This window comes from Schistocerca serialis, chromosome 6, assembly GCF_023864345.2.
Source record: "Schistocerca serialis cubense isolate TAMUIC-IGC-003099 chromosome 6, iqSchSeri2.2, whole genome shotgun sequence".
NCBI lineage: Eukaryota > Metazoa > Arthropoda > Insecta > Orthoptera > Acrididae > Schistocerca > Schistocerca serialis.
The window spans coordinates 581,464,034-581,490,661 of NC_064643.1; positions in this window are offsets into that span (position 1 = coordinate 581,464,034).

Below are 26,628 nucleotides of genomic sequence, written 5' to 3' on the forward strand. Positions count from 1 at the left end.
AGTTACAGCATTAGAAAATTGTAGCGAAATGCAGGAAGATCTCCAGCGGATAGGCACTTGGTGCAGGGAGTGGCAACTGACCCTTAACATAGACAAATGCAACGTATTGCGAATACGTAGGAAGAAGGAACCTTTATTGTATGCGTGCGGAACGATTTGAAGTGGAATGATCATATAAAATTAATTGTTGGTAAGGCGGGTACCAGGTTGAGATTCATTGGGAGAGTCCTTAGAAAATGTAATCCATCAACAAAGGAGGTGGCTTACAAAACACTCGTTCGGGCTATACTTGAGTATTGCTCATCAGTGTGGGATCCGTACCAGGTCGGGTTGGCGGAGGAGATAGAGAAGATCCAAAGAAGAGCGGTGCGTTTCGTCACAGGGTTATTTGGTAAGCGTGATAGCGTTACGGAGATGTTTAACAAACTCAAGTGGCAGACTCTGCAAGAGAGCCGCTCTGCATCGCGGTGTAGCTTGCTGTCCAGGTTTCGGGAGGGTGCGTTTCTGGATGAGGTATCGAATATATTGCTTCCCCCTACTTATACCTCCCGAGGAGATCACGAGTGTAAAAGTAGAGAGATTCGAGCGCGCACGGAGGCTTTCCGGCAGTCGTTCCTCCAGCGAACCATACGCGACTGGAACAGAAAAGGGAGGTAATGACAGTGGCACGTTAAGTGCCCTCCGCCACACACCGTTGGGTGGCTTACGGAGTATAAATGTAGATGTAGATGTAGTCTGGTTGTCTGCGCCCTCTGCCAAACACTTAAATAATTTGAGGGTAATCACGTAGACGCATGTGGCAGTCTTCTCGTCTGTCCACTTAAGAGACTGACTTTGTTGGCTGTGTAGGTGAAAGTACACGTAACGTAAACCGTTGGCTTACTCAACTACTGGATGGAAGATAAAACTGTTTTACTAGTCACTTTTCCGTTAGAGGCGATGTGCTCTTTCTTCTGAGACCAGCGTGGCGGCTCGTGTGGGAGATACACAATAACCTACGGAATTGGAATCGCAGTATTTTCAGAAGTAAAAGTCTTGTAAGTTACAGAAAAAGCTTCAACATGAACCGTGAATCGACAGCTGGAATTTACGGATTACAAATTGGCTTTGACTGACATGACAGATGTGAAACGAAATCTGAAAAATACTCTGAACATTATGAGCGCATTTAAAAGTTGGTCTTCAATAGTGTCGTGATCTTTAGAAAGCACGAGTTATTTTGCTTGAAATGCAGCTAGACCCGTAATTTCTTCTTGGCCTGGAAGTCATAAGAAAACGCACCCTCAAGCCCTACTGGTACTTTACTCCGATGTTAATTTAGTACCAAAACGTGGTGAATTCCCTTCCAGTTGGCGGTGTTCTGTAAGGAAACGTCGTTTGTACAGTGCTGTAAACGATGCCACAGAACGAATGGAGGCAGAGTAATGAAAGAGAGACCTCCGGGAGCAGTTGAAGAACGGTTTCCCGAACACTGAACGGTTATCATGAATTATTAATACCTCCACCTCTCTTCTTCCGGCTGTATGTCCCTCTTTCTCTCGCCGGCTGTTGCGGAGGTGCAGCCACCTCGCCGGAGAACGTATCATTTCACCGCTAATGTGTTTGCGCTCGGCGAGAGCGTGGCAGACCCGGTGAAAGGAAATAAAACGAGCTCTGCCGTAGTACCGCCGGACTGGAAATTGCGCCGAGCTCGCCACCTCGGGCTACGGTTTACAGTTTTCATAGTCCGCTGGATTTGCGAGCGTACACAAGATAATGCTTGACGGTTCCGTTCAATCTGATGATTTTCCGGCCATAGCGAAGGCCCGAGAAGATTTACGAAGGGCAAAGGGAACAGGGGGGCGGGGGGGGGGGGGTGGGAGGGAGGGAGGGAGGGAGGGAGGGATGCAGGCTTTGCTGTCAAATGACATCTTCCTCTGTACATTCTAGGAAAGGATATCGATCGTAATAGACATTTCTGCGGGGTAGGCTGCTATGCATTTATCGCGACAAGAAAACCGATAAAAAATCATAACAACTTTCTTATAGGCTAATAGCGTACAGAATTGTGGCAATTTCTTCCTGATCATGGTTATTTTGTGCTAATTTATCGTGGTGGTGGGCTATTTCGTAACAAATATGCTGTAACTCATATTGTGAGGAAGCTTCTATTCTTTTCCTGTCTAAACTATTCGTCGTCCATGTTTCACTTCCATACATGGCATCATTCCACATAAATACTTTCAGAAAAAGAGTTCTCGACCCTTAACTCTGTACTCGATGTTAATAAATTTCTCTTATTGGGAAACGCCTTCCTTGCCATAGCCAATTTACATTTTACGTCCTCTGTACTTCGACAATCGTCAGTCATTTTGCTCCCCAAATAGCAAAACTCATCTACTACTTTAAGTGTCTCCTTTCATAATCTAATTCCCTCAGCATCACGTTATTTAATTAGACTACATTCTATTATCCTCGTTTTGCTTTTGTTGATGTTCATCTTGTATACTCCTCTAAACACACTGTCCATTCCGTTCAACTGCTCTACCAGGTTCTTTGCTGTCTCTGACATAACTCACGTACCCGAATCTAATCGTAAGCGGTTTACTACGACTGTTCGGACACTACTTGTGAGTGGTGTTTGCAGGTAAGCTAAATTTAACTCACTCATTATGCTGAAACCGTAGCGTCTACGCTTTGATACCTGTTCAATCCAAGGATTTTTATCCGCCACTTATCATTTCAGCTCTGGCATTATTCATTTAAAAAAAATCGAACCTGACCAGCGTCCGATCTCTGTCTAAAGTGTATTGTCTTAAAGTAATGTACGCTCATTACAGACTTCTATGACATGTTTAATAAACGCCAGTGTACACCAGGTTCAAATGGTTTAAATGGGTCTGAGCACTATGGGACTTTAACATCTGAGTTCATCAGTCCCCTACAACTTAGAACTACTTAAACCTAACTAACCTAAGGACATCACACACATCCATGCCCTAGGCAGGATTCAACCTGCGACCGTAGCTGTCGCGCGGTTTCAGACTGAAGCGCCTAGAACCGCTCGGCATACCAGGTTCGTAACAGAAAATAGAGTAATATCTTAGGGAATTAACGACAAAGATTCTGCTAATGATAGTAACTGAGTAAGTCTTGTGAGTGACCGTGAATGAGTATCTCCTGGGTTATTATTCTAGTAGCAATCTTTTGCCGTGAATTTCCTCAATCGCTTCAGTCAAATGCCGGGATAGTTCCTTTGAAAGAGCACGGCCGATCTCCTTCCTCATCCTTCCCTAATTCGAGCTTTTGCTCCGTCTCTAATGATCTCGTTGTCGATTCAACATTAAACAATAATCTCCTTCTCTTCCTCTAGCAGCAATCTCACCTCTTTCCGTAGTTTTATTCATCATCTCCCCATTTGCCACAAAAATTCCTACATTTTCACCCTCCTCATGGAAGTGGTAATGTATTAAGAACATTCCGCTATAACATTCTGCATTGTTTCTTAAAATAACTGTATGCTGTACGCAAAGGCTCTTGAATATTCGATATCTATCCAGGCATATAACCGACTATGTTGTATTTGTTCATCTTGGAAGGGTGCGATGTGGTTTCCTCTGAAAGCATGCTGAAGATTTAGAAATGAGGAATATCGAGATATGATTATAAGTAATGTATGTAATACAGCATTCAATGAAGAAAAGGCGGAGTAGAGACTGTTGATACTATATATATATATATATATATATATATATATATATATATATATATATATATCATGCCGTATTAGTGGGTGACTTTTTCAGCTGTATTCTATGGTGTGATAAATTTCAAGAAATCAATTACCTTAATGACTGAGAACTAGCTGTTTACAGCTGATGTATTTTTGCATGGAGCTAGACAGCAGAAACCACGGGGCTTCTACATAGCGTCAAGGAAAATGTTCTGAATAGTGGATGGAACGAGTGCACGTCTGTGAGAATTCAAGCGGTGTCTACGTTGAAAGTGAGCACCTCCAACAATTTCTGGTAGATACGAACATTTGAGGCGTCAGTTTCATGTACACTCCTGGAAATTGAAATAAGAACACCGTGAATTCATTGTCCCAGGAAGGGGAAACTTTATTGACACATTCCTGGGGTCAGATACATCACATGATCACACTGACAGAACCACAGGCACATAGACACAGGCAACAGAGCATGCACAATGTCGGCACTAGTACAGTGTATATCCACCTTTCGCAGCAATGCAGGCTGCTATTCTCCCCTGGAGACGATCGTAGAGATGCTGGATGTAGTCCTGTGGAACGGCTTGCCATGCCATTTCCACCTGGCGCCTCAGTTGGACCAGCGTTCGTGCTGGACGTGCAGACCGCGTGAGACGACGCTTCATCCAGTCCCAAACATGCTCAATGGGGGACAGATCCGCAGATCTTGCTGGCCAGGGTAGTTGACTTACACCTTCTAGAGCACATTGGGTGGCACGGGATACATGCGGACGTGCATTGTCCTGTTGGAACAGCAAGTTCCCTTGCCAGTCTAGGAATGGTAGAACGATGGGTTCGATGATGGTTTGGATGTACCGTGCACTATTCAGTGTCCCCTCGACGATCACCAGTGGTGTACGGCCAGTGTAGGAGATCGCTCCCCACACCATGATGCCGGGTGTTGGCCCTGTGTGCCTCGGTCGTATGCAGTCCTGATTGTGGCGCTCACCTGCACGGCGCCAAACACGCATACGACCATCATTGGCACCAAGGCAGAAGCGACTCTCATCGCTGAAGACGACTCGTCTCCATTCGTCCCTCCATTCACGCCTGTCGCGACATTACTGGAGGCGGGCTGCACGATGTTGGGGCGTGAGCGGAATACGGCCTAACGGTGTGCGGGACCGTAGCCCAGCTTCATGGAGACGGTTGCGAATGGTCCTCGCCGATACCCCAGGAGCAACAGTGTCCCTAATTTGCTGGGAAGTGGCGGTGCGGTCCCCTACGGCACTGCGTAGGATCCTACGGTCTTGGCGTGCATCCGTGCGTCGCTGCGGTCCGGTCCCAGGTCGACGGGCACGTGCACCTTCCGCCGACCACTGGCGACAACATCGATGTACTGTGGAGACCTCACGCCCCACGTGTTGAGCAATTCGGCGGTACGTTCACCCGGCCTCCCGCATGCCCACTATACGCCCTCGCTCAAAGTCGGTCAACTGCACATACGGTTCACGTCCACGCTGTCGCGGCATGCTACCAGTGTTAAAGACTGCGATGGAGCTCCGTATGCCACGGCAAACTGGCTAACACTGGCGGCGGCGGTGCACAAATGCTGCGCAGCTAGCGCCATTCGACGGCCAACACCGCGGTTCCTGGTGTGTCCGCTGTGCCGTGCGTGTGATCATTGCTTGTACAGCCCTCTCGCAGTATCAGGAGCAAGTATGGTGGGTCTGACACACCGGTGTCAATGTGTTCTTTTTTCCATTTCCAGGAGTGTATGTGTCTGAAATAATTTTCTACTTTCATGATTAATAACAGTCGTTTGAAGCTCTAAATGCCTTGGAATTACTGTCTGGTTTTACACGCGACGTAAAACTGTTTTCCGATCTTATTGTCTTGCTCTAAGTGAGCTGAAACCAATTACTTTAAGGTCAATTGAGCGTCTCGTAATTTCTCGTGTAGAGAAGTCGGCAATAAAGTAGGGTACCATTCCTTCTGGCGGACTCGCTCTTATATGATAAACTGGATTTTCCCGTAAATCTGGGCGGCGCTGACGCAGGGCCCCAGTGAAGCCCGCCGGCACTGGCGAATCCCACCACCCGCGGCCGATGCGGGAAGAAGAGCAGCCGTTCAATATGGCGGTGCTAATATTTCCTGGAATATTGGAAGCGCCGTTGGCCGTGCCGTGCTGCGAACGTAGCAAAAATAAAGGAAAGGGGGAAGACGTTAAGCGAAAGAGATGTCCGAGGGGGAACTAGAGGAAATTTGCAAGCTCTTGGCTCCACCCACACCGCCTGAGGATATTTGGAATCCTAACCGGGCTTATGTCGCCGCCAACGGACGGCGAAGAAGATGGGGCGCTTAAGAAATATTAAAATCCGTTTTGGAATGTAATTAGAAACAACGAAAAGTTTTTTTTAAAAGTACAAGTCCGCAGGCGAGAGAAATATTGTCTGGACGACGGGGGACCCTAACGAGACACCCTCACCCTCCTCCCATCCCCTCCCCGAGAAAACTCTGTTAATTTATTCTCCTTAAACGTGAATAATTGTGTGTGGGAAAAGGTACGCCCTTCCGTCAGCAAAAATAACGACCCTCGGCAGCGTATACTTCTTGCAGTAATTCCAACATTATTTTGTTATTTATCATATGGTAATACGTAAACAAAGACTACAAGACTGCTGTATGACAACATTTAAACACACCTCTCCAACAAAAAACAGCACAACAGAAAACAGTTATATACAGGTATCAAGGTATTTTACGTAGTATTTTAGAACATCACTCGTCGCTCTCAGGAAATGTTCCAGAAGACCCTTGTAAGCACGTGCGGGACATGTTAATACAAAAAATGGCTCTAAGCACTATGAGACTCATCTTCTGAGGTCATGAGTCCGCTAGAACTTAGAACTACTTAAACCCAACTAACCTAAGGACATCACATACATCCATACCCGAGACAGGATTCGAACCTGCGACTGTAGCGGTCGCGCGATTCCAGACTGTAGCGCCTAGAACAGCTCGGCAACCCCAACCGGCCATATTAATACAACATGATGTCGGCCGTTCACGCGGTTGTGATGAAGATTTGAGCCATATGTAGAGTGTGTCTGCACACTTTCCATAGCTCGTTCGAATGTGGTTCATGGTAGTCCAAATAGCCGGACGCAGCTCGAATCCAGCGGGTTTCTTCTGGATGACAAGCACCGTGCTGCCAGCAATGTTCTAATTTATCGATGATCTTGAATTCAGTTTCGGTGAGAATGCTGGATGTGGTGAGAGAGATATATGTATATCTAGATCTTAGAATTTGGCGCTCCACAGGGAATACATCGTTCAGTACTGGAAGGTCGGTGTAATTTGCAATCATCTGGTATTCATGCACTAGGGCGCTCCTCCGTCTGATATCAAGAGTGGAATGTAGATCAACATAGGTAACTAGTTTGTGGTTGTAGATCTTAGTGACCCACTAACAATGTGCATGGCCTAGTTAAATTGTATTTCTATCTTTATTACTTGAGGACTATTAAGCCAGACAGACCACAGTACTCTGCTGCGAAGTAAACCAATCCGAGTGCTGATACGCGAAGGGCGTCTAATGACGATCACAACTATTGCCGCCGTCATTATTTCGCATTTTCTCTCCACAATACAGCTCGCGTGACCAATCGTAACAAATATAAGGGAGAGTCAAATTAAACCGATACGGATGGAAAAAAGAAGTAAGCTGTGTATTACCCCATTGTGAAAGACGACGGTCATTGTCTTCATGGAAAAATATTTGCTGTTGTCTACGGAAACTTAACTGTACCTTTGAGACATCTTCTCGTCCGAAGCATGCTCCTAGAGCATGGACATTGCATGGGGAGAGAACGGGGCTGTATAGAGGACGTATAAATGTTTCCCAGCGGAACTTCTGCAGCACAGTCTTTAGAGTATTGACAACATGTGGGAGAAATAAGGAACGGTCCTTACATAACAGTAATATCGCTGTGTTCAGAATGGTTCAAATGGCTCTGAGCATTATGGGACTTAACATCTGAGGTCATCAGTCCCATAGAACATAGAACTACTTAACGCTAACGAACCTAAGGACATCACACACATCCATGCCCGAGGCAGGATTCGAACCTTCGACCGTAGCAGTCGCGCGGTTCCAGACTGAAGCGCCTAGTACCGCTCGGTCACACCGGCCGGCTTATCGCTGTGTGCTTTAACTTGCGTCGAAGGGAGGAATCAATCATAAACAGGTTTGTAGCAGATTATGCAACAGGGATCGAATCCTCATGTGGCCATTCAGCTTTAACTTTGTTCCATGGTTCGCCTAAATCAGCTGAGCTGGAGGAAAACGCACCATTATTGTCCAGTCCGAACAAGTTTTCCGTCCTTAATATCCTTTCTTTGAATGGGACGTAAAACCTCCATTACTTGTAACCAAGAATAGATTGTAAAAGACTTTTTCAGCCGTATATTAGATGGCTCCTCGTCTCCAACACTTCGGGATAGGATGGAGGAATGAACCAGCACAAAAGAACCGTAGCGACATGTGAGTGGCATGAATGAAACTATAATAATTTTAGATACAGGCTTTCGTCCCTTTACCTAACTTAATAGGGATATGCAAACATATCCTGCAGGTCCCCAGCCATTCCATCGTCTTTAGATATGTAAGTATCTCATTACGTTTGCAGACGTATATCAGTTATATGAAAAGTTCTCTGCATTTCTTGTTGCCAACAGACGAAGAAAGTGGACTCTCAGGCGTTACTGGATATGATAACAACAAAAATAAACGATGCTTATTTGCCACAGAGGTTAGGAGGGCTTATATGTAATCTCTGCAGTCATATGTTCCCTTAGATAATATGTGTGAATGTGCGAGAGAAACGCTGACAATATTAGAAAATGTCAGTTATGTCGTTCAACATTGTTCTTTGGCGAAATTTCTTTGTGCAGTGATTTTGGTGCATCTGGTACTGAAGTTCAATAGAATTCAAAAGTGAAATGTTGAGTTGGCGTCGGGATTTGAACCCCTATTCTCCAGCTGACAATCCAAGACGACAGAGGACACGGCATGATTCGTAAGGAAGACATATCAGCTAAAGGATAAATACAGAACCACCATTACGTATATGTATCAAGCTGATTAGTCTACTAGCTGAACTGCTGAACGAAGAGAATTAAGTTTTCTGCTTGTTTCTCGTCAGCACACTAACAGGAAGACAATACTAGACGTTATTTGATCTTATCAGTTTTTGAAGGAAGAGGATTAGCAGAATTATTGTTCATTGTCAGGATGCACTGGTGTATTCGGGAAATTGGCGAACTGTGCTAACATGGTCGCTTCTGATAGGTGGCATTTCTTCAGGGCCCTGTCTTTTCGTCATTTCTTCCATCACGCGCTCTGGGGTTTCGGGGTGTTAAAACAGTAACCTGTTTTCAGAGTTCGAGCGCGAGAGCGATGCCCTCTATTCTGGAATGACACGCTTTCAAATTGCGACTGCACCACAGTATTTAATCTGTAACGCGCTTTCCGAAGACAATTACGGAGCAGTTTAACGAGTGTAGTGCATTTAACATCAAACTCCAACGCACATTCACTGCCTACATTGAAATGTCACCGACTATGGGACGATCAACCACCAAACCAATAAACGAACTGTGCGGCTAGTCCCGGCGGAGGTTCGAGTCCTCCCTCGGGCATGGATGTGTGTATTTGTCCGTAGGATAATTTCGGTTAAGTAGTGTTTAAGCTTAGGGACTGATGATCTTAGCAGTTAAGTCCCATAAGATTTCACACACATTTGAACAATAAATCTTTATACGAATGCTTTTCAAATGGTTCATCAAATTCAAATTTTCCTCAAGTCCTTTGCCAAAACATGTACTAAAACCAAATGGTTCGTATAGTAAAAAATTATTATTTGAAAGTAACAACGATTGTTCAAAAACGTTTTTGTTGTTGGTGTTCTAATTTTTTTTTCTCCACTTTAATTACCAGTTTGTTTGCTTTGTAGAACTCTCATTTCTTTTGACTGGACCGGCATCTCCAATAACGTTGTATCTGTACGAAGCTCATCGTCAAAAGCAATGAAAAGCACATCAACGATAAGTTTTTACGTTTTCCTTCGAAGTTAATTTTCTCATGCATATGTTCCTTATGTAAAAATGGATAAACTACGTAGCACATGTCATTTGACGCTTAAATTCTTTATGTGTTATCTTCAAGAAACGCTATGCTCATATTGGTACAACTGCTGGTTGTAACCGAAGTACCTTTCTTTCCCTCCCAATTACTGATGACATTGATTGCAATGTATTTTTAAAAAGAAATTTTATGTTTCAGTTGCACGGTCTGAAGAAATACTATCAGTCTTTCGTAAGTATAGATGGTTTTTTTCCGAGACACTGAATTTAATGAAACTGCCTAAGTTGCTTAGTATCTTAAATTACTCCTCTTCAATCCTGTGGAAGTTTTTAACACTACATTTCTGAATAATCTAATACGTTAGTTTTTGTTCTGAAACACCCTTTGATTGACAAACTTGGGACTGTTATTAATATTAATATGCTGGTATATTATTCGTCTGCTAAACACAGACTGAACCAACAAAGAGGAAAAAACATGCTGGCGTTAAAAAAAGGTATTGGCCTCTGCAGAGCTGTTATTAGTTGCTAATTGCAATTTGAAGCACGTTCTCTGTGGCCACGGAGTAATTAATCAGTTATCACGCTCATTGTGTGGCGGAAGAGGTAGTGCAATGTGGACGCTAGCGCATAACGAAAAAAACAAAAAAGAGAGGGGGACTACCTTCTTTTTTTGGACATTCAAAATAACAGTAACGGATTCCTGTACGGCGCTCTCGCTTACTTCTGCTCTGGGTGGAACACGTAGTCCGTGCTCCAGTGCTGGCTTTGACGTCACAGAGCAACTCGTCCCGGATGTCGCCCAAGCTTTTTCTCTGTGGCCGATGTGGGTCTGTGTCCTTCTGTCGCCTGCCGGCGTCCAAGTTCTACAATGTTTCGCAGCCGTTTTAAAGTGCGTCTATTGCTTGTAGTTCATCTTTCGGCGTACATCTTCCGGTGAAGGTACAGCATACACAATGTTCTGTGTAGTTATTTTTAGGTGTGCTATGAAGAAGAGGTAAATTAATCTACAAAATGCACTTACACGTCTGCTAGTGGAATAGTAGATGCATTGGGCCGTATTTCTTTGCCGATCTAGATGATACAATAGTACCGTCATCCCAACCAAAAGCCCGCATCTCGTGGTCGTGCGGTAGCGTTCTCGCTTCCCACGCCCGGGTTCCCGGGTTCGATTCCCGGCGGGGTCAGGGATTTTCTCTGCCTCGTGATGGCTGGGTGTTGTGTGCTGTCCTTAGGTTAGTTAGGTTTAAGTAGTTCTAAGTTCTAGGGGACTTATGACCACAGCAGTTGAGTCCCATAGTGCTCAGAGCCATTTGAACCATTTGAACCCAACCAAAAATGAGGTTTTCCGTGGTTTCCCTAAAACATTTCTGCCGAATTCTAAATTGTTCCTTAAAACCACATTGTAAAAGGAAAACAATACTTCCTTCCGGACCTGTTCTCTACAGCTACGTCTTTACTCCAAAGGCCTCCTACGGTGTGCGCGGAGGGTGCTTCGAGTAACATTGCTACTTCGCCCTTTTCTTGTTCCAGTCGCGAATTGTTCGCGTGAAGAATGATTAGTGTCACGTCTCCGTCTGAGCTCGAAACCCTTTAATTTTCCGTTCATTGTCTTTTCGCGAGAAATATGTACGAGAAAGCAATGTACCAATTGACTCTTTCAGGAACGTATGCTCCCGAAATGTCAATAGTAAACTGCACCCTGTCGCAGAATGCCACTCTTACAGAATCTGCCACAGGAGCTGACCAACCATTTCCACTTACTAGATGAACCTGTAACGAAACGCGCTTCTCTTCTTTGGTTCTTCTCTATTTTTTCTGTCCGTTCTACCTTGTACGGATCCCAGACTGACGAATAATTTTCAAGTACTGTTTTAAGAGGGTTTTGTAAGGTACCTGCTTTGTGAGTAGCCTGCATTTATTGAAGACACTAATAACGAATCTATCAATGAATATCAGTCTGGCATCCTCCTTACTTGCGATTAAGTATGCGGCCGTTACGTAAGCATACACCTAGATATTTAATAGATGTGACTGCTTCCCGTGATTTTTCTGCAACGATGTTGCGTAATGATTACCTTTGCTGATGTCGTGGGTCAATAACAAATTCGTGAACCAAGCGACCATGCTCTGTAGATTTCTGTAAGGAAACAAGCTGTGTGACTTTGCTGCATACAACAATATCATCAGAGAAAAGCCACATGGAACTTACGACGTCAGTCACCAGGTCATTTATGAAAAGAGTGATCAGAAAGTGTTTGGAAAGCTTGTAACGGTGTTTCACGGTAGGTTGGGCTGAGAAGTAATTGTTACAAAAATAAATAAATAAATAAAATCGTACGTTGCACCGTTTCCGAGTTAATTGGCACTGAAGTTAGCCAACAATGGTATTGCGCGCGCAAATTTAAAACTCCCTACAGAGAAGATTGGGCCAGATGTGATCGTTTAGTTTCCTAAAACCGAACAAGTGAGGGATACAAAAACTGGATATGAGACGACGGCTGAGTATTTCTGTCGATCAATCGTGGATACGGGGCACGGAAGGACGGAAGATTAGGTTTAACGTCCCGTAGACATCGAAGTCATTGGAGACGGAGCACAAGCTTTGATTGTGTCGAGGATGGGGAATGACATCGGCCGTGCTCTTTCAAAGGAACCATCCAGGCATTTGCCTGGAGCGATTTAGAGAAATCACGGAAAACCTAAATGTGGATGGCTGGACGTGGATTTTAATAGTCGTCCTGCCGAATACGACCCAAATGTGCTAACCACTGCCCAAACAGGACAGCAGCAGGTCAGATTTTTACCAAAGAAAAATCACCAAACAGCAATATGTTTTTAGAAGCTGTTATTTTATTTACATGGCCAGTTTCACCATATCATTAATGTCATGTTCAGGGCCCTGTGAACTCAGAACTATAGAGATTCAAATCCATCGATGCATGCACAAACGGAGCTATCAATACCTGTGTTCCGTGAAATTTTTTTCCACAGAAAATTCACGGAATTTAGTTACTGATGGCTCCGATCATGCATGCAGTGATGTATCTTATTCTCTATTCTTGGAGTGAACAGGTACCTGAAGATGTCTTTAATGAGATACTGAAACTAGTCGTGTAAATAAAATAATAACTTACAGAAAAATGAGGCTGTATAGTGATTTTTCTTTGTTAAAAGGCTGAGTAGGCTCGAGCGCCTTGAGAACACCTGGCACTAATTACTAATTGTATCCGGCGGGCCGCTTGAATTTCCGCCAGCAACTGCCTAATGGTAATTATCTCGGAAACGGCGCAAAGTATCTCATTTTCCAGCACAATCTACCCTGCAACACCAATACAAGATCTTCAGAACTTTTTCTGACCACCCCGTATATTGTGAAAAGTAATGGTCCTCTAATACTCAATTGGGGTTAACTCAACGTTACCGTACTCGTTGTTGACCGAGCGAGGTGGTGCAGTGGTTAGCACATTGGACTCGCATTCTGGAAAACGGCGGTTCAAACTCGAGTCCGGCCATCGTGATTGACGTTTCCCGTGATTTCCCTAAATCACATCAGACGAATGGCGTGATGGATTCTGTGAAAGGGTACGGCTGATTTCCTTCCCCATTCTTTCCTAATCAGAGCTTGTGATCAGTCTCTAATGACCTCGTTGTCGATGGAACGTTGAACACTGATCTTCTACTCCTCCTCCTCCTCCTCCTGCACTGGTTGACGTTTCCCTTTGTTGAGAATAACAAGCTGTGTTGTATTTGGTTCAAGAAATGGTTCAAATGGCTCAGAGCGCTATGGGGCTTAACATCTGAGGTCATCAGACCCCTAGACTTAGAACTACTTAAACCTAAGTAACCTAAGGACATCACACACATCCGTGCCCGAGGCAGGATTCGAACCTGCGACCGTAGCAGCAGCGCGATTCCGGACTGAAGCACCTAGAACCGCTCGGCCACAACGGCCGGCGTTGTATTTAGTATAAACTCTGTAGATCAGTGACACATCTCGTCTGATATTCCTTTGGTTGATATGTTTCTTATAAGGCAGCAGTGTGAAACTGTACCGAACTCCGTCGGGTAGTCAGGGACACGGCATCTTCATACGCGGCGGTATCTACTGCTTTCTGGGTCTCGAGGACGAACAAGACGGAGCTGGGTTTCGCGTTTTCCCTGTTTCCCGAACCAACATTAATTCCTAAACAGGAGATTTTTGTTTTCCAGAAACGTCAGAATACGCGAGCATAAGAAAATTTTGACACCAGTGCAATGTCGGACGCAATAACCTGCGTATCCTCGGGGAAGGAGATGGTCGCAAACCATAACAGCAGACACACAAGTCGTCGTTGCCATGGAAACGTTCGACCACTGTGCCTAACGAGCAGGTTCCCGTCGAGGTTGGGCGATCGCAACAGACAGGCTGAGGGCGTGGTCGGCCGCCGAGAGTGCTGTTACAGTTCCCGCTGTTGGCAAATGCCAAGGATCGCGCCGGCAGGCCCCCAGAGAGTGAATGGGTGGATGGATGCTGTGCACCGGTTTCCAGCAGCAAACCACTGCGGCATCGGCGATGGCAACCGTACTGCCGTAGAAATATTTCAGCAGCAGAAGAAAAGATAGATTTCCTACTCGTACCGTGTGAACACCAGCATTGACGTAATTGTTGCAGATACTAGAGATAGGTTATGGGGGACACGACACTGTGCATAGGGTGTATCACTTTAATAGCGAAAAGTGACACGGGTGAAGATATAAGATAGTGGAAGCATGGGAAACAGATTGCAAGCAGATTCAATGGAAAAATACCCGGGGAATTTAAACCATCTACAGAAGAGGTAGCTTACAAAACCCTCGTTCGGTCAATACTTGAATAATGCTTGTAGTGATGGTGTTGGTGGTGGTGTTGGTAGTATATATAGGACGCTCAACAGCGAGGTTGTCAGAGGTTTTGGTTAAAGAATTGAATATGAAAGTGTTTTTGTGTATGCGGAATTTATGCGCTGAGAAGTACAATATAATGCTCAGCCACATTGCTACTTTCCTCTTCATCTCCGAGTAACTACTGCAATCTACATCCTTCTGAATCTGTTTAGTGTATTCATCTCTTGGTCTCCCTCTACGATTTTTACCCTCCACGCTTCCTTCCAATAGTAAATTGGCGATCCCTTGATGCTTCAGAACGTGTCCTACCAACCTATCCCTTCTTTTAGTCAGTTTAAGTCACAAAGTCCTCTTCTCACCAATTCTATTCAGTATTTCCTCATTAGTTATATGATCTACCCATCTAATCTTCAGCATTCTTCTGCAGCACCACATTTCGAAAGGTTCTATTCGCTTCCTGCCTAAACTACTTATCGTCCATGTTTCACTCCCATACATGGCTACACTCCACACAAGTACTTTAAGAAAAGAGTTCCTGTCACTTAAATCTATACACGATGTTAACAAATCTCTTTTCTTCAGAAATGCTTTCCTTGCCATAGACAGTTTACATTTTATATCCTCTGTACTTCGAACATCATCAGTTATTTTGCTCCCCAAATTACAGAACTCATCTACTACTTTAAGTGTCTCATTTCCTAATCTAATTCCCTCAGCATCACCTGATTTAATTCGACCACAGACCGTTATTCTCATTTTGCTTTTGTTCAACTGCTTTTTCGGGTCCTTTGCTGTCTCTGACAGTATTACAACGTCATCGGCAAATCTCAAAGTTTTTATTTCTTTTCCATGGATTTTAGTTACTATCAAAATATTTCTTCTGTTTCCTTTACGGCTTGCTCAATATACAAATTGAATAATATCGGAGATACGCTGAAGCCCTGTCTTACTCCCTTCTCAACCACTGTTTCCCTTTCAGGTCCCTCGACTCTTATAACTGCAGTCTGGTTTCTGTAAAAATTGTAAATAGCTTTCCGCTGCCTTTATTTAACCCTGCCACCTTCATAATCTGGAAGAGTATATTCCGGTGAACATTGTCAAAAGATTTCTCTAAGTCTACAGATGCTAGAAACGTAGGTTTGCTTTTCTTTAATCTATCTTCTATGATAAGCCGTAGGGTCAATAACTTAGCTTATAATTAAAATAAACAGACTAACCGCACAATAACTCAAATAATAGAACAGGGAACTGTGCGTGGTTGATCAATGGGGAACACATCAAAATTTTCTATTTAAGAAACTGTTGAAAAGGTCTTAAGTGACAGAAAATCTTAAAGAACAAACGACATTCCTTTCATCATCTTGTAAAAGAGAGGGCAGGTCATCTAGTGAGCCAGTAGAAGCCCTCACTGAATTTTGCTCGTTAGTGTGTGATGCGTACCAAATACGACTAATAGAAGAAAAACAGTAGTGTAGACAAAAAATAGAGCAGTATGTTTCGTTATAGGATCCTTTAGAGAGCGCGAAAGTGTCACGAAGAGGCTCAACTAGCTGGATTGGCAGACGTTGCAAGAGACGCGATCTGCACCATGCTGTGCTCTGGTGTTGAAGTTACGAGATCGCACAGATACAGTGCTTCCTCCTACGTACATATCACGAAAACATCAAGAAAGTAAAATTCGAGTTCACACTGAGGCTTAGCAGCAACCGCCCTTTCCGCGAACCATTCGCGACTGGTACAGGAAAAGGGGAAAGTGGCCCAAAGTACGACGCAAAATACCTTTCGGATAGTGGCTTTCGGAGTATAGATGTAGATGGAGAAAACTTTCTAGTTAACTTTGATCTGCAAATGAACCGTTTAGGAGACAACTGCGAATTCGTGGTTACGAGCCACCATTTTCTTCAGTGTGAAATACAGTCTTAGGTGGTGCACACGTATATGATATGTACACTTCTCTGTAAAGCCCCGTCTTCTTGGGCTCAAATTTCACTCATGACCCATTAACGCCAAATTTCGCCGCAATGTCCTAAAGCTTAAGTGCGTTGTCAGAGGTGAGGGGGAATGCGTGTAATTTGCTATTCTCCTCACGCTCTTGACAACGTGTGAATCTGCTAACAGCACGACATCGCCTGCAGCGTGTCTCCTGGGGCCAAGTTGTCAACAAGGTACTGTCTAGCTGGTGGTGGTCTAGTAATGGTATGGGCTATGTTTACACGTAATAGAATACGAATCTTTGTCTGGAAATGGTTATGGTCTACTACTTGGAGACCATTTGCAACCAGATATGGGCTTCATGTTGCTAAGACAATGCGGCATGCCATCGGACCACAATTGTTCTCGATTGGTCTGAAAAAAAAAAAAAAAATTATAGACGATTCGAGAGAAAGATTTGACCACCCAGATCGCCCAACATTTATGGAACATAATCGAAATGTCAGTTCGTACACATCATCCTGTACCGGCAACATTTTCGCAGTTGTGGACGGCTATAGAGGCAGCATGGCTAAATGTCGATGCAGGGGACTTCCAACAAGTCCAGTCACGTCGAGTTGCTGCACTGTGCAGGGCTAGAGAAGGTCTCACAGAGTGTTTGGAGGTATCCCATGACTTTTGTCACCTCACAAGGGAACATCCCCATCGCACCCCCCTCAGATTTAGTTATAAGTTGGCACAGTGGATAGGCCTTGAAAAACTGAACACAGATCAATCGAGAAAACAGGAAGAAGTTGTGTGGAACTATGAAAAAATAAACAAAATATGCAAACTGAGTAGTCCATGCGCAGATAGGCAATATTAAGGACAGTGTGAGATCAGGAGCGCTGTGGTCCCGTGGTTAGCGTGAGCAGCTGCAGAACGAGATGTCTTTAGTTCAAATCTTCCCTCGACTGAAAATTTTACTATCTTTATTTTCGCAAAGTTATGATCTGTCTGTTCGTTCACTGACGTCTCTATTCCTGTAATAAGTTTAGTATCTGTCTTTTGCGACCGCACCGCAAAACCGTGCGACTAGTTGACGAAAGGACGTGCCTCTCCAATGAGAACCGAAACCATTTGATCGCAAGGTCATAGGTCAACCGATTCCTCCACAGGAAAACACGTCTGATATATTCTATACGACACTGGTGACAGCATGTGCGTCACATGACAGGAATATGTTGTCGACCCACCTAACTAGTTCACTTGGCGAATGGGTAAAAAGATTCTTCTACCTTTCCCGATTTAGGTTTTCTTGTGGATGTGATAATCACTCCCAAAAAAGTGATGAAAACATAAGAGTTTGTCATATAAACTGAAAATAAAAAGTGAAACTTTTGACTCGAGGGAAGACTTGAACCAAGGACTTCTCGCTCAGCAACTGGTCACGCTAACCACGGGATCACGGCGCTCCTGAGCTCCCACTGTCCTTGATATGGCAGATCTTGCACATGGACTACTCGGTTTGTATATTTCGCTTGTTTTTTCATAGTTCCACACAACTTCTTCCTGTTTTCTCGATCGATCTGTGTTCAGTTTTTCAAGGCCTATCCACTGTGCCAACTTATAACTAAATCTGAGGGGGGTGCGATGGGGAGGTTCCCTTGTCAGTATTCTTCTACTATCGCATACAATGACGTGTGTCAACTTTCGCTATTAACTTTGAATATACATACGGCAGCACGTCCCGTGTGGGGAAGGCATTACACGTGTTGCATGGTAGCTTGCGCCTATTGCCTCTGTTAACCCAGGAAAAACACAGAGGGCGTGCTGCGCCTCGTATAGCGACAAGAGTGAGACAATGCGTTCGCCAACGAGTGCCGCCATGATAGCGGCAGCACTGCGCAAGCGGTTGTAGCACAACCTCTCCCGTTACGTTGCGCCAGCACTAGCCCCCCCCCCCCCCCCCCCCGTCCTCCCACTCGTCCGCACGTGAGCTCGTACCTGCACACGTACGGGCCAAATGCCAAGGCCCGGCGAGTCGCGGTTGCAGGCTGGCCGGCGCACCGCGATCGTATCTGGGTGCGAGACACGACTGCGCTTGCTTGCCCGATACAAGTTTTGCAGGGGACCTGGCGCCAGGCTGGTGTATGCTGCAATTCACCCGTCGGTGCGAAACATATATGTGCGAGCGCCTTCAGTGTTTCTGTTCCGCTATGAAAAAAAATGGCTCTGAACACTATGGGACTTAACTGCTGTGGTCATCAGTCCCCTTGAACTTAGAACTACTTAAACCTAACTAACCTAAGGACATCACACACATCCATGCCCCAGGCAGGATTCGAACCTGCGACCGTAGCGGTCGCGCGGTTCCGGACTGTAGGGCCTAGAACCACTCGGCCACAACGGTCGGCTGTTCCGCTATCGGCCAGGCCGAAAAGAACCTACACATTCATAAAAAAAGAGAGCAGTTTTATAAATACTTTTAAACACACCGTGTCTACGAATTCGATTCGCATCTTCGTCGAACAAGAGAAAAAGGAAGAGAGCAGTTGAAGAATAACGAACGGTTGGAAGCTGTTTATGCACGAACAGATGATCTTTACAGACGATCAAGTTGTTAAAAACCATTCAAAAAACAAGATCATACAAAATAGTTTTACTCAACACAACCTGTTTCAACAGTCTTTGCTGTCATCTTCAGGTCTTAAACATCTTTTGGCAATAAAACATGTTCATTTTACACTAAACTTCACGCACAAGATAAGTGGATAAAACTCAGCGCTTGACATCTTGTACCAGAGGTTCAGCGTAAAATGAACATGTTTTACTACAGAAAGATGTTGAAGACCTGGAGATGACAGCAAAGGCTGTTGAAACCGGCTGTCTTGAATAAAAATATTTTGTACGATCTTGGCTTTTGAATGGTTCTTAACGATTAAAACAGATCGCCCTTCTGCATTCCCATAATGAGAAAATTCAATCAGGATGATCAAGTGTTGAAACATGAAATTGAAGCGATTAATTCCTAACCACCAGTAGTCCAACTTTTAGCAATATATGAGTTATTGGTATCACTGTATTCACTGCACGCACGCAAATCATAGACAGTACAAAATTCTCACCGAAGTTGTATACTATAGAGGCAATGATATTCGCGAAGCACAGGTCCCTGCCAGTATTTGGGGAGACGAGAGGGCGGTGTGAAGTTTCTGATCACAAGACTTTGCGTCGATATCCTGGTTTAAATACCAAACATCTGTCTAGAACTGAAGATAAGAAAGCAGGACACTGTCTACACACCAAAAGGATAGGTTAAGATAATCCATGGGACTGATAGTAATATAAGCGTTATCGATATTGAGTAATCCATTATCAAAAATTACAAAACCGTCCTCTCTAGTGTGAAAGGACCTGTTCCTCTGACAAACAACGAAAGTGGCAAAAGACAACCTACAAAATCAATGAATATCCTTGTTCTGTCAGCAACATCGAGAGTACAAGTGATATGGTCACTGATACGTTTCAGTTCCGACAGAAACGGGTATGCTAGAATGTGTTTATGAAGATCACATACCAATAAAACCACCTAAGGCAAAGGACAACGGGAAATGTGTAGCAACCATCAATCCCTGTCATCGCCGATACGTTGAAGAACTGATGCTAAAATACGAAACGCAAAAGGAACAACATGCAGATTCAACAAGTGAAGTCTGGGACTCAAATTGGAAGTGTAGATGTACTATTCACACAACTGTACACAGGCGTAAGTTAAAATAAATATCGTTTCTCTCTTGCTACCTTAATTTCGGCTCCCTTATTCTGAAGTTGCACAACATAGAATACAATGAACTGTACTGAAAACGGCACAAAAACAAAATTTTAAACATTTCTTCGCACTTAGTGCAATCATTGGATTTTAATGATATTAAACAAGGTTTCATATACACACGTATTAGATGCACACAATATATCAGTATAACAAACTAAATAGCTCACAGACATGCGAAAAATAATCCAATTTCTCAGAAGTAAGTTTTGTGGACTTGTGCTATTCTGGAAATTAATGGCTTCAGTTAAGGCAGAATTTCGGAAATGTTTCTAAAACCAAATCATATTTCTGGTAAAATAGGACTTACAATTTACAAGTACATAGAAAATGGGCCCAAGGAAGAAAGCGTGCGTCCGGCGCAGTGCAGTATCTACCACGAAAACTAAGAGAATCACTTATTTCAATGTTTTCATTCAACAAGAGGTCGGTTGATAAATGTCGTTACTGCACAAATGAATGGTAGGAAATTTTGTTGACACTCCGGTCTTAAGATCGATAAGGTTGCGGCAGAAGCATCAACATTTGTTTGCTCTGATATATGCAGACTAGGTAAATCGTAAAGCGAAACTGCTTCACGGAAATTGCAATCCCTGTAACCCATTTCTGCGTACTAATGTAGCTGAAGCTTTAAAGTTAGAGTAAAGAAATAGATTGATATGCTTGATATGAATTCATTCTGAATAAAAATTCCACAATACAATGAAGTTGTCGAACGTCGGGAAAGAATGAAATTTCGCTTCAGAAAGACACTTTTAAATCTTCCACTCGCCTGTTTGTCTATCAAGTGACATGTTGCGGAAGTAAAGTGATAACAAAAAATTATCCGCGGCAAGAAGAAATACCAATGGAGATATTGGAAGCCAAGAGATTCACAGTAAAGATGTATTTCGATGGAAGAATGATGAAATCAGAGGAATCCATAGAAAGGTAAGTACGAGGGAAGGAAGCACGCGGCTTCAAAACAGTAAAGAGAATCACACAGAAAATGAAAAAATACGATAGGGAAAAAAAACGAAACTAAAAACTTTATTTCAATAGCTATTGACTATGGGCCAAAATTGACAGAAACATAAAAATTACGTGTGCCACTAACTCCATAGATTGGTCCTGTAGCGTGAAATGTAATATTGAGGAATTAAGGGGATTGTTTTGTGGCTAGTCTTAATACGTGGTTATCTTGCGAAATAATCTAACATCCTGTCAGCATTTGTTGGCAGCTTAAATTTATTACTACCGTAAGTTCTGAAGGTTAAATAAAAGTACAGAATGAACAGTTAGATAATGTAAGATATTTCTTAATTTGTTCATAACTATAGTGAACGCTTACCTGAGTATGTTCGACGCTTGTGGCTTCAATTTTTAAGTAGTTAATGTAACAGTCTCAGCTCCAAACTGCAACAAATAATAACTAGTTTCGATCACTTAATGCTGGTCTTCAGATATAGAAATAAAAATGAAATATTTTCATTATTTTTAGATCTGATCGAAACTAGTTATTTGTGACAATTTGCAACTGAGACTGATACAATGAATTACATAATTTTTAAATTACGCAGCTGTGGCATCTATCATGACAATATGTCATCCATTATCCAAATTTACCTTTCGTGATTAGAAACCTGTCAATACTAGACTAATTTTCGAAACACTTGTCTGTTCTAATCCCCATTAACTGGAATTTGTGTTTCTCTGTAATCCCTTTCTTCCATTCTGTTTACTTATACTTACGAGGTAATTCTTCTTACGAAGTAGACGCATGATGTATTTCTTTGTAATGGAGACTGACGAAAAATAAAACTCAGTGGGTAGCTAACTTTTTTTCCTGTTAAAAGGCTTGAAAGTATAATTGCTGCACTGAGAGTTTAAAACCGTGTCGGACAAGCGCACGGTTTTAATTTGTCAGGAAGTTTAATTACAGGCTACTCTCTGGCACAGAATGAAAGGTTGATTCGAGAACTGTTTACAAGAGAAAGAGATTACACCATATTATTAATATGATTACGAATACGGAATTAAACTTAATTTCAATTCATATTTGCTTTATGCACACAGGAATTAGTTAAACATTTATAATGGAAGTGGGTACCATTATAGCGGGCTCAAAGAGAGACGATTTGTGCTTTCATCTAGTTTCCTGTCGTCAAGGAAATTACCACAGATAGAGGATAAAACTGTCGGTGTTCCCATCGAAGGTCCATATGGACAAACACTTGAAACTGTTCGTAGTGTAAGGAAAACCTGCCACACCGTGGAACACGTGACGCCATCAGCAGTCGACCGTATGCTCGCCCTGAAGATGGCACCTGAGATGGGCTGAAACCTGTCGGTACTAAATAACTAAAAAACGCGATTAAGACTGTTTTCTTAATGCTAAGTCTATTTAAGAATCACTAGAATGAGAACTAATGCCGCTCTTCTCGAATACGTACTTGATGACTTATCTTTGGGTGAGATCTCGAGGCGACAACGTTATTCCATTGAAGAAACGTTAGGAAAGTGTTTTGATATTCTTGTCACCTTCTGGTACGCGAAATACATCGCAACTGCACGTTACTCTGCCTTTGAGGTTCGAGCGCGTCATACAGCATTCCAGGCAACATCCCCACTTACTGTCTTATATTTGCATCGAGATTAGGTAGCAGTTTCCTTTCAGAGATCTATGACGACTACGAATCAAGCGTGACCTATTGGAAGCACAAAAGCGAGGCCTTGAGAATTGAACAGACCGCGGTACAGGTTTCCATACAGGGCAACGCTTTCCCGTGACGGAAAGTGGACGATGTGGCCTCACATGAGCGATCTGCTTCCGTGATACGTACTAAACGAAGAGCGAAGGCAGGCTGTCTGTGGCGAAATAGTCGAGATTCTGCTACCTGCGGAATGCATCAATACATTAGCAACAACAGCTGCGCCAGTAACTTGTAAGTACTTCTGCAAAAAACATGGAAAACTCATGGTTGTACCATCTCAATGGCTGTCTTGAAAATCAAGTATAATGTGGTGAAAAACAAGTTGTACTGTGATTTATAATCTATACAAAACCCGATAAAATTACAGACCGACAACGTTACTCAGCAAATATTGCTGTTGTTATGAAATGCCAGTAGAATTTTAGAGTCAATGAGCTACATTAATGAAGCGATAATGGACTATCTCTTCACTCACGCTTCTTAAAATGCAGTTTACAGCGAATGCCAATAGATGGTTTACTCTATCGAGTTCTGGTATCAAATAATCAAATAATATTGTTACTTTTATGCGAAAAATTGATCAGATACCGTTCAGTGAAATTCCACGGAGGTTTCATGTCAGTCTGTCCAAGATTTTATTTATTTATTTATTTATTTATGTTGCTTACTTCAAGCCTGACACTAGCTTGTGTAATGAAAAAGTGATGAATTTCACCTTGATACGGAGTCTTTAAGAAGTAAGTCCCCCTACAATAGGCCGAGCAAGCCAGTTCAAAAATCAAAGCAGGATAAAAAAAATTAGCGGCAAAGAAATATAGAACGCTACACTATGTGATCAAAAGTTGCCGGACACCCCAACAAACATACGTTTTTCATGTTAGGTGCATTGTGCTGACGTCTGCTGCCAGGCAATCCATATTAACGACCTTAGTAGTTATTAGACATCGTGAGAGAACAGACTAGGGCGCTCCGCAGAACTCCCGGACTTCGAACGTGGTCAGGTGATTGGGTGTCACTTGTGTCATACGTTTGTAGGTGAGATTTCCACACTCTTGAACATCCCTAGGTCCACTGCTTCCGATATGATAATGACGTGGAAATGTGAAGGGACACGTACAGCACAAATGCGTACAGGACGACCTCGCCTTTTACTGACAGAGACCGCCGATAGATGAAAAGGGTCGTAATGTGTAATAGGCAGACATCTATCCAGACCATCGTACAGGAATTCCAAACTGCATTAGGATCCACTGCAGCTACTATGATAGTTAAGCAGGAGGTGAGAAAACTTGGATTCTATGGTCGAGCGGCTGCTCATAAGCAACACATCACGCCGGTAAATGCCAAACGACGCCTCGCTTGGTGTAAGGAGCGTAAACATTGGACGATTGAACAGTGGAAAAACGTTGTGTGGAGTGACGAATCACGGTACACAATGTGGCGATCCGATGGCAGGGTGCAGGTATGGCAAATACCCGATGAACGTCATCTTCCAGCATGTGTAGTACCAACAGTAAAATTCGGAGGCGGTGGTGTTATGGTGTCGTAGTGTTTTTCATGGAGGGGGCTCGCACCCCTAGTTGTTTTGCGCGGCACTATCACAGCACAGGCCTACGTTGATGTTTTAAGCACCTACTTGCTTTCCTCTGTTGAAGAGCAATTCGGGGATGGCGATTACATCTTTCAACACGATCGAGCACTTGTTCATAACGCACGGCCTGTGGTGGAGTGGTTACACGACAATAACATCCCTGTAATGGACTGGCCTGCACAGAGTCCTGGCGTGAATCCTATAGCACACCTTTGGGATGTTTTGGAACGCCGACTTCGTGCCAGACCTCACCTCTCCTCAGTGCAGCAGTCCGTGAAGAATGGGCTCCTATTCCCGAAGACACCTTCCAACACCTAACTGAACGTATGCTTGCGAGAGTGGAAGCTGTCATAAAGGGTAAGGGTGAGCCAACACCATATTTAATTCCAGCATTACCGATGGAGGGCGCCACGGACTTTTAAGTCATTTTCAGCCAGGTGTCCGGATACTGTTGATCACATAGTGTATATCTGGGAAACTTCGTAAATTCTCTTAGCTGGCTGTGTTTCCTAATTTTTTGTGATCAAACTTTTTAGTTTTTTTCCTAAGTAAGTAGTACAATCAATTCTGGGCATAATCTTACATAATATTCCCAATCGTGTTGTGAAAAACGAACGAACTCAAACCTGCAAATACCTAGGTATGATGCTTACGGTTTGTTGAGAGCATACAAGTTCCACAGACCACGAAATTAAATGTGATGTCCATGCTTCCCTATTGACAGCTAAAACCGAAAGGAATTAAATGAAACGAAGAGGTTTAGAAAAAACTCTTGGCCAACAAAATATGAGTTTGACAGTGAATCAGTCAGGCCAATGTATGCAAACTGATGACTATTAAAAATCCACAACAGCGAACATCGGTTAGCCAACAAGCACTGGCCAATTTACCACTAATGCGCAATGACTGGTGACTTTTGTGTCTTTACCTGTAGCTTGATTGTTCTAGATACATACCGATAATTCTTTCCGCAGCAGCGGTAGTGTTATTAAAAGAATGACTGTTAATTAAACACAATCGGGACAAATTTATGCGGTTTTATAACTCAATGAGGAAGAAACTACATCTGCTGAGTTTCATCGATAACTGAGAGAACTTAGAATGACTGTTAGTAGAGTGAAGCGTGTAACGGCGTATTTCAGCAGCAATTAAGCAGCACGAACGGCAAGTAATGTTTAGCACAACTGCTCACTCGACGCTGAGGTTATAGATCTACTAGTCCCGTATGCGCAGGCCAATATCGGTAATAAAAACTTTACGACGTACGTAACAGTATAATAATGAGATGAAACACCGTGGGTATATGGGCGACAAGTGACTCACATTAACATGCTGTAAGGAATCAGTTCCTTCAGACTTCTGAATTCCTTATGTGGAATAGAATTACTTGTTGCCTCTATATGTCTTCCGGAAACAGTGCCGAATTAATACCAGTCTTAGAATTAGTTTGAAAATCTTCGGTAAGTACTTCATTTTCAACAACACATACGGACATTCAGTAACATGGACACTGTTTTATAGATTCGTACTGACATGGACTTTTTTAACACGAAAAAAAATTAGTAATCCTGCAGCGACTGAGTAGCGCCGCTGCATGTTGGTACTAGTCAGCGAGAGTCACAACGGTGCTGTCCCTGCTGCAGCACTGTTTCACTGTTCCTGTTCATACATATCGATAAAAAAATACCCCATTAGACTAATTTGGGACCGCTCCACCGAAAGGTCACATAAAATTAAAATTCTGGTCGAAAAATAATTTTGCTTGTAAAGGAAAAGAAACCAGATTCTTTCCGTCGGGAACAGGCGTCACGTGAAAGATACGATGAGCGATATTTGTGTGGACTGACTTCAGTTACACATTGCAAAAATAAAATTGCAATTATCTGCCGAAACACCAGAG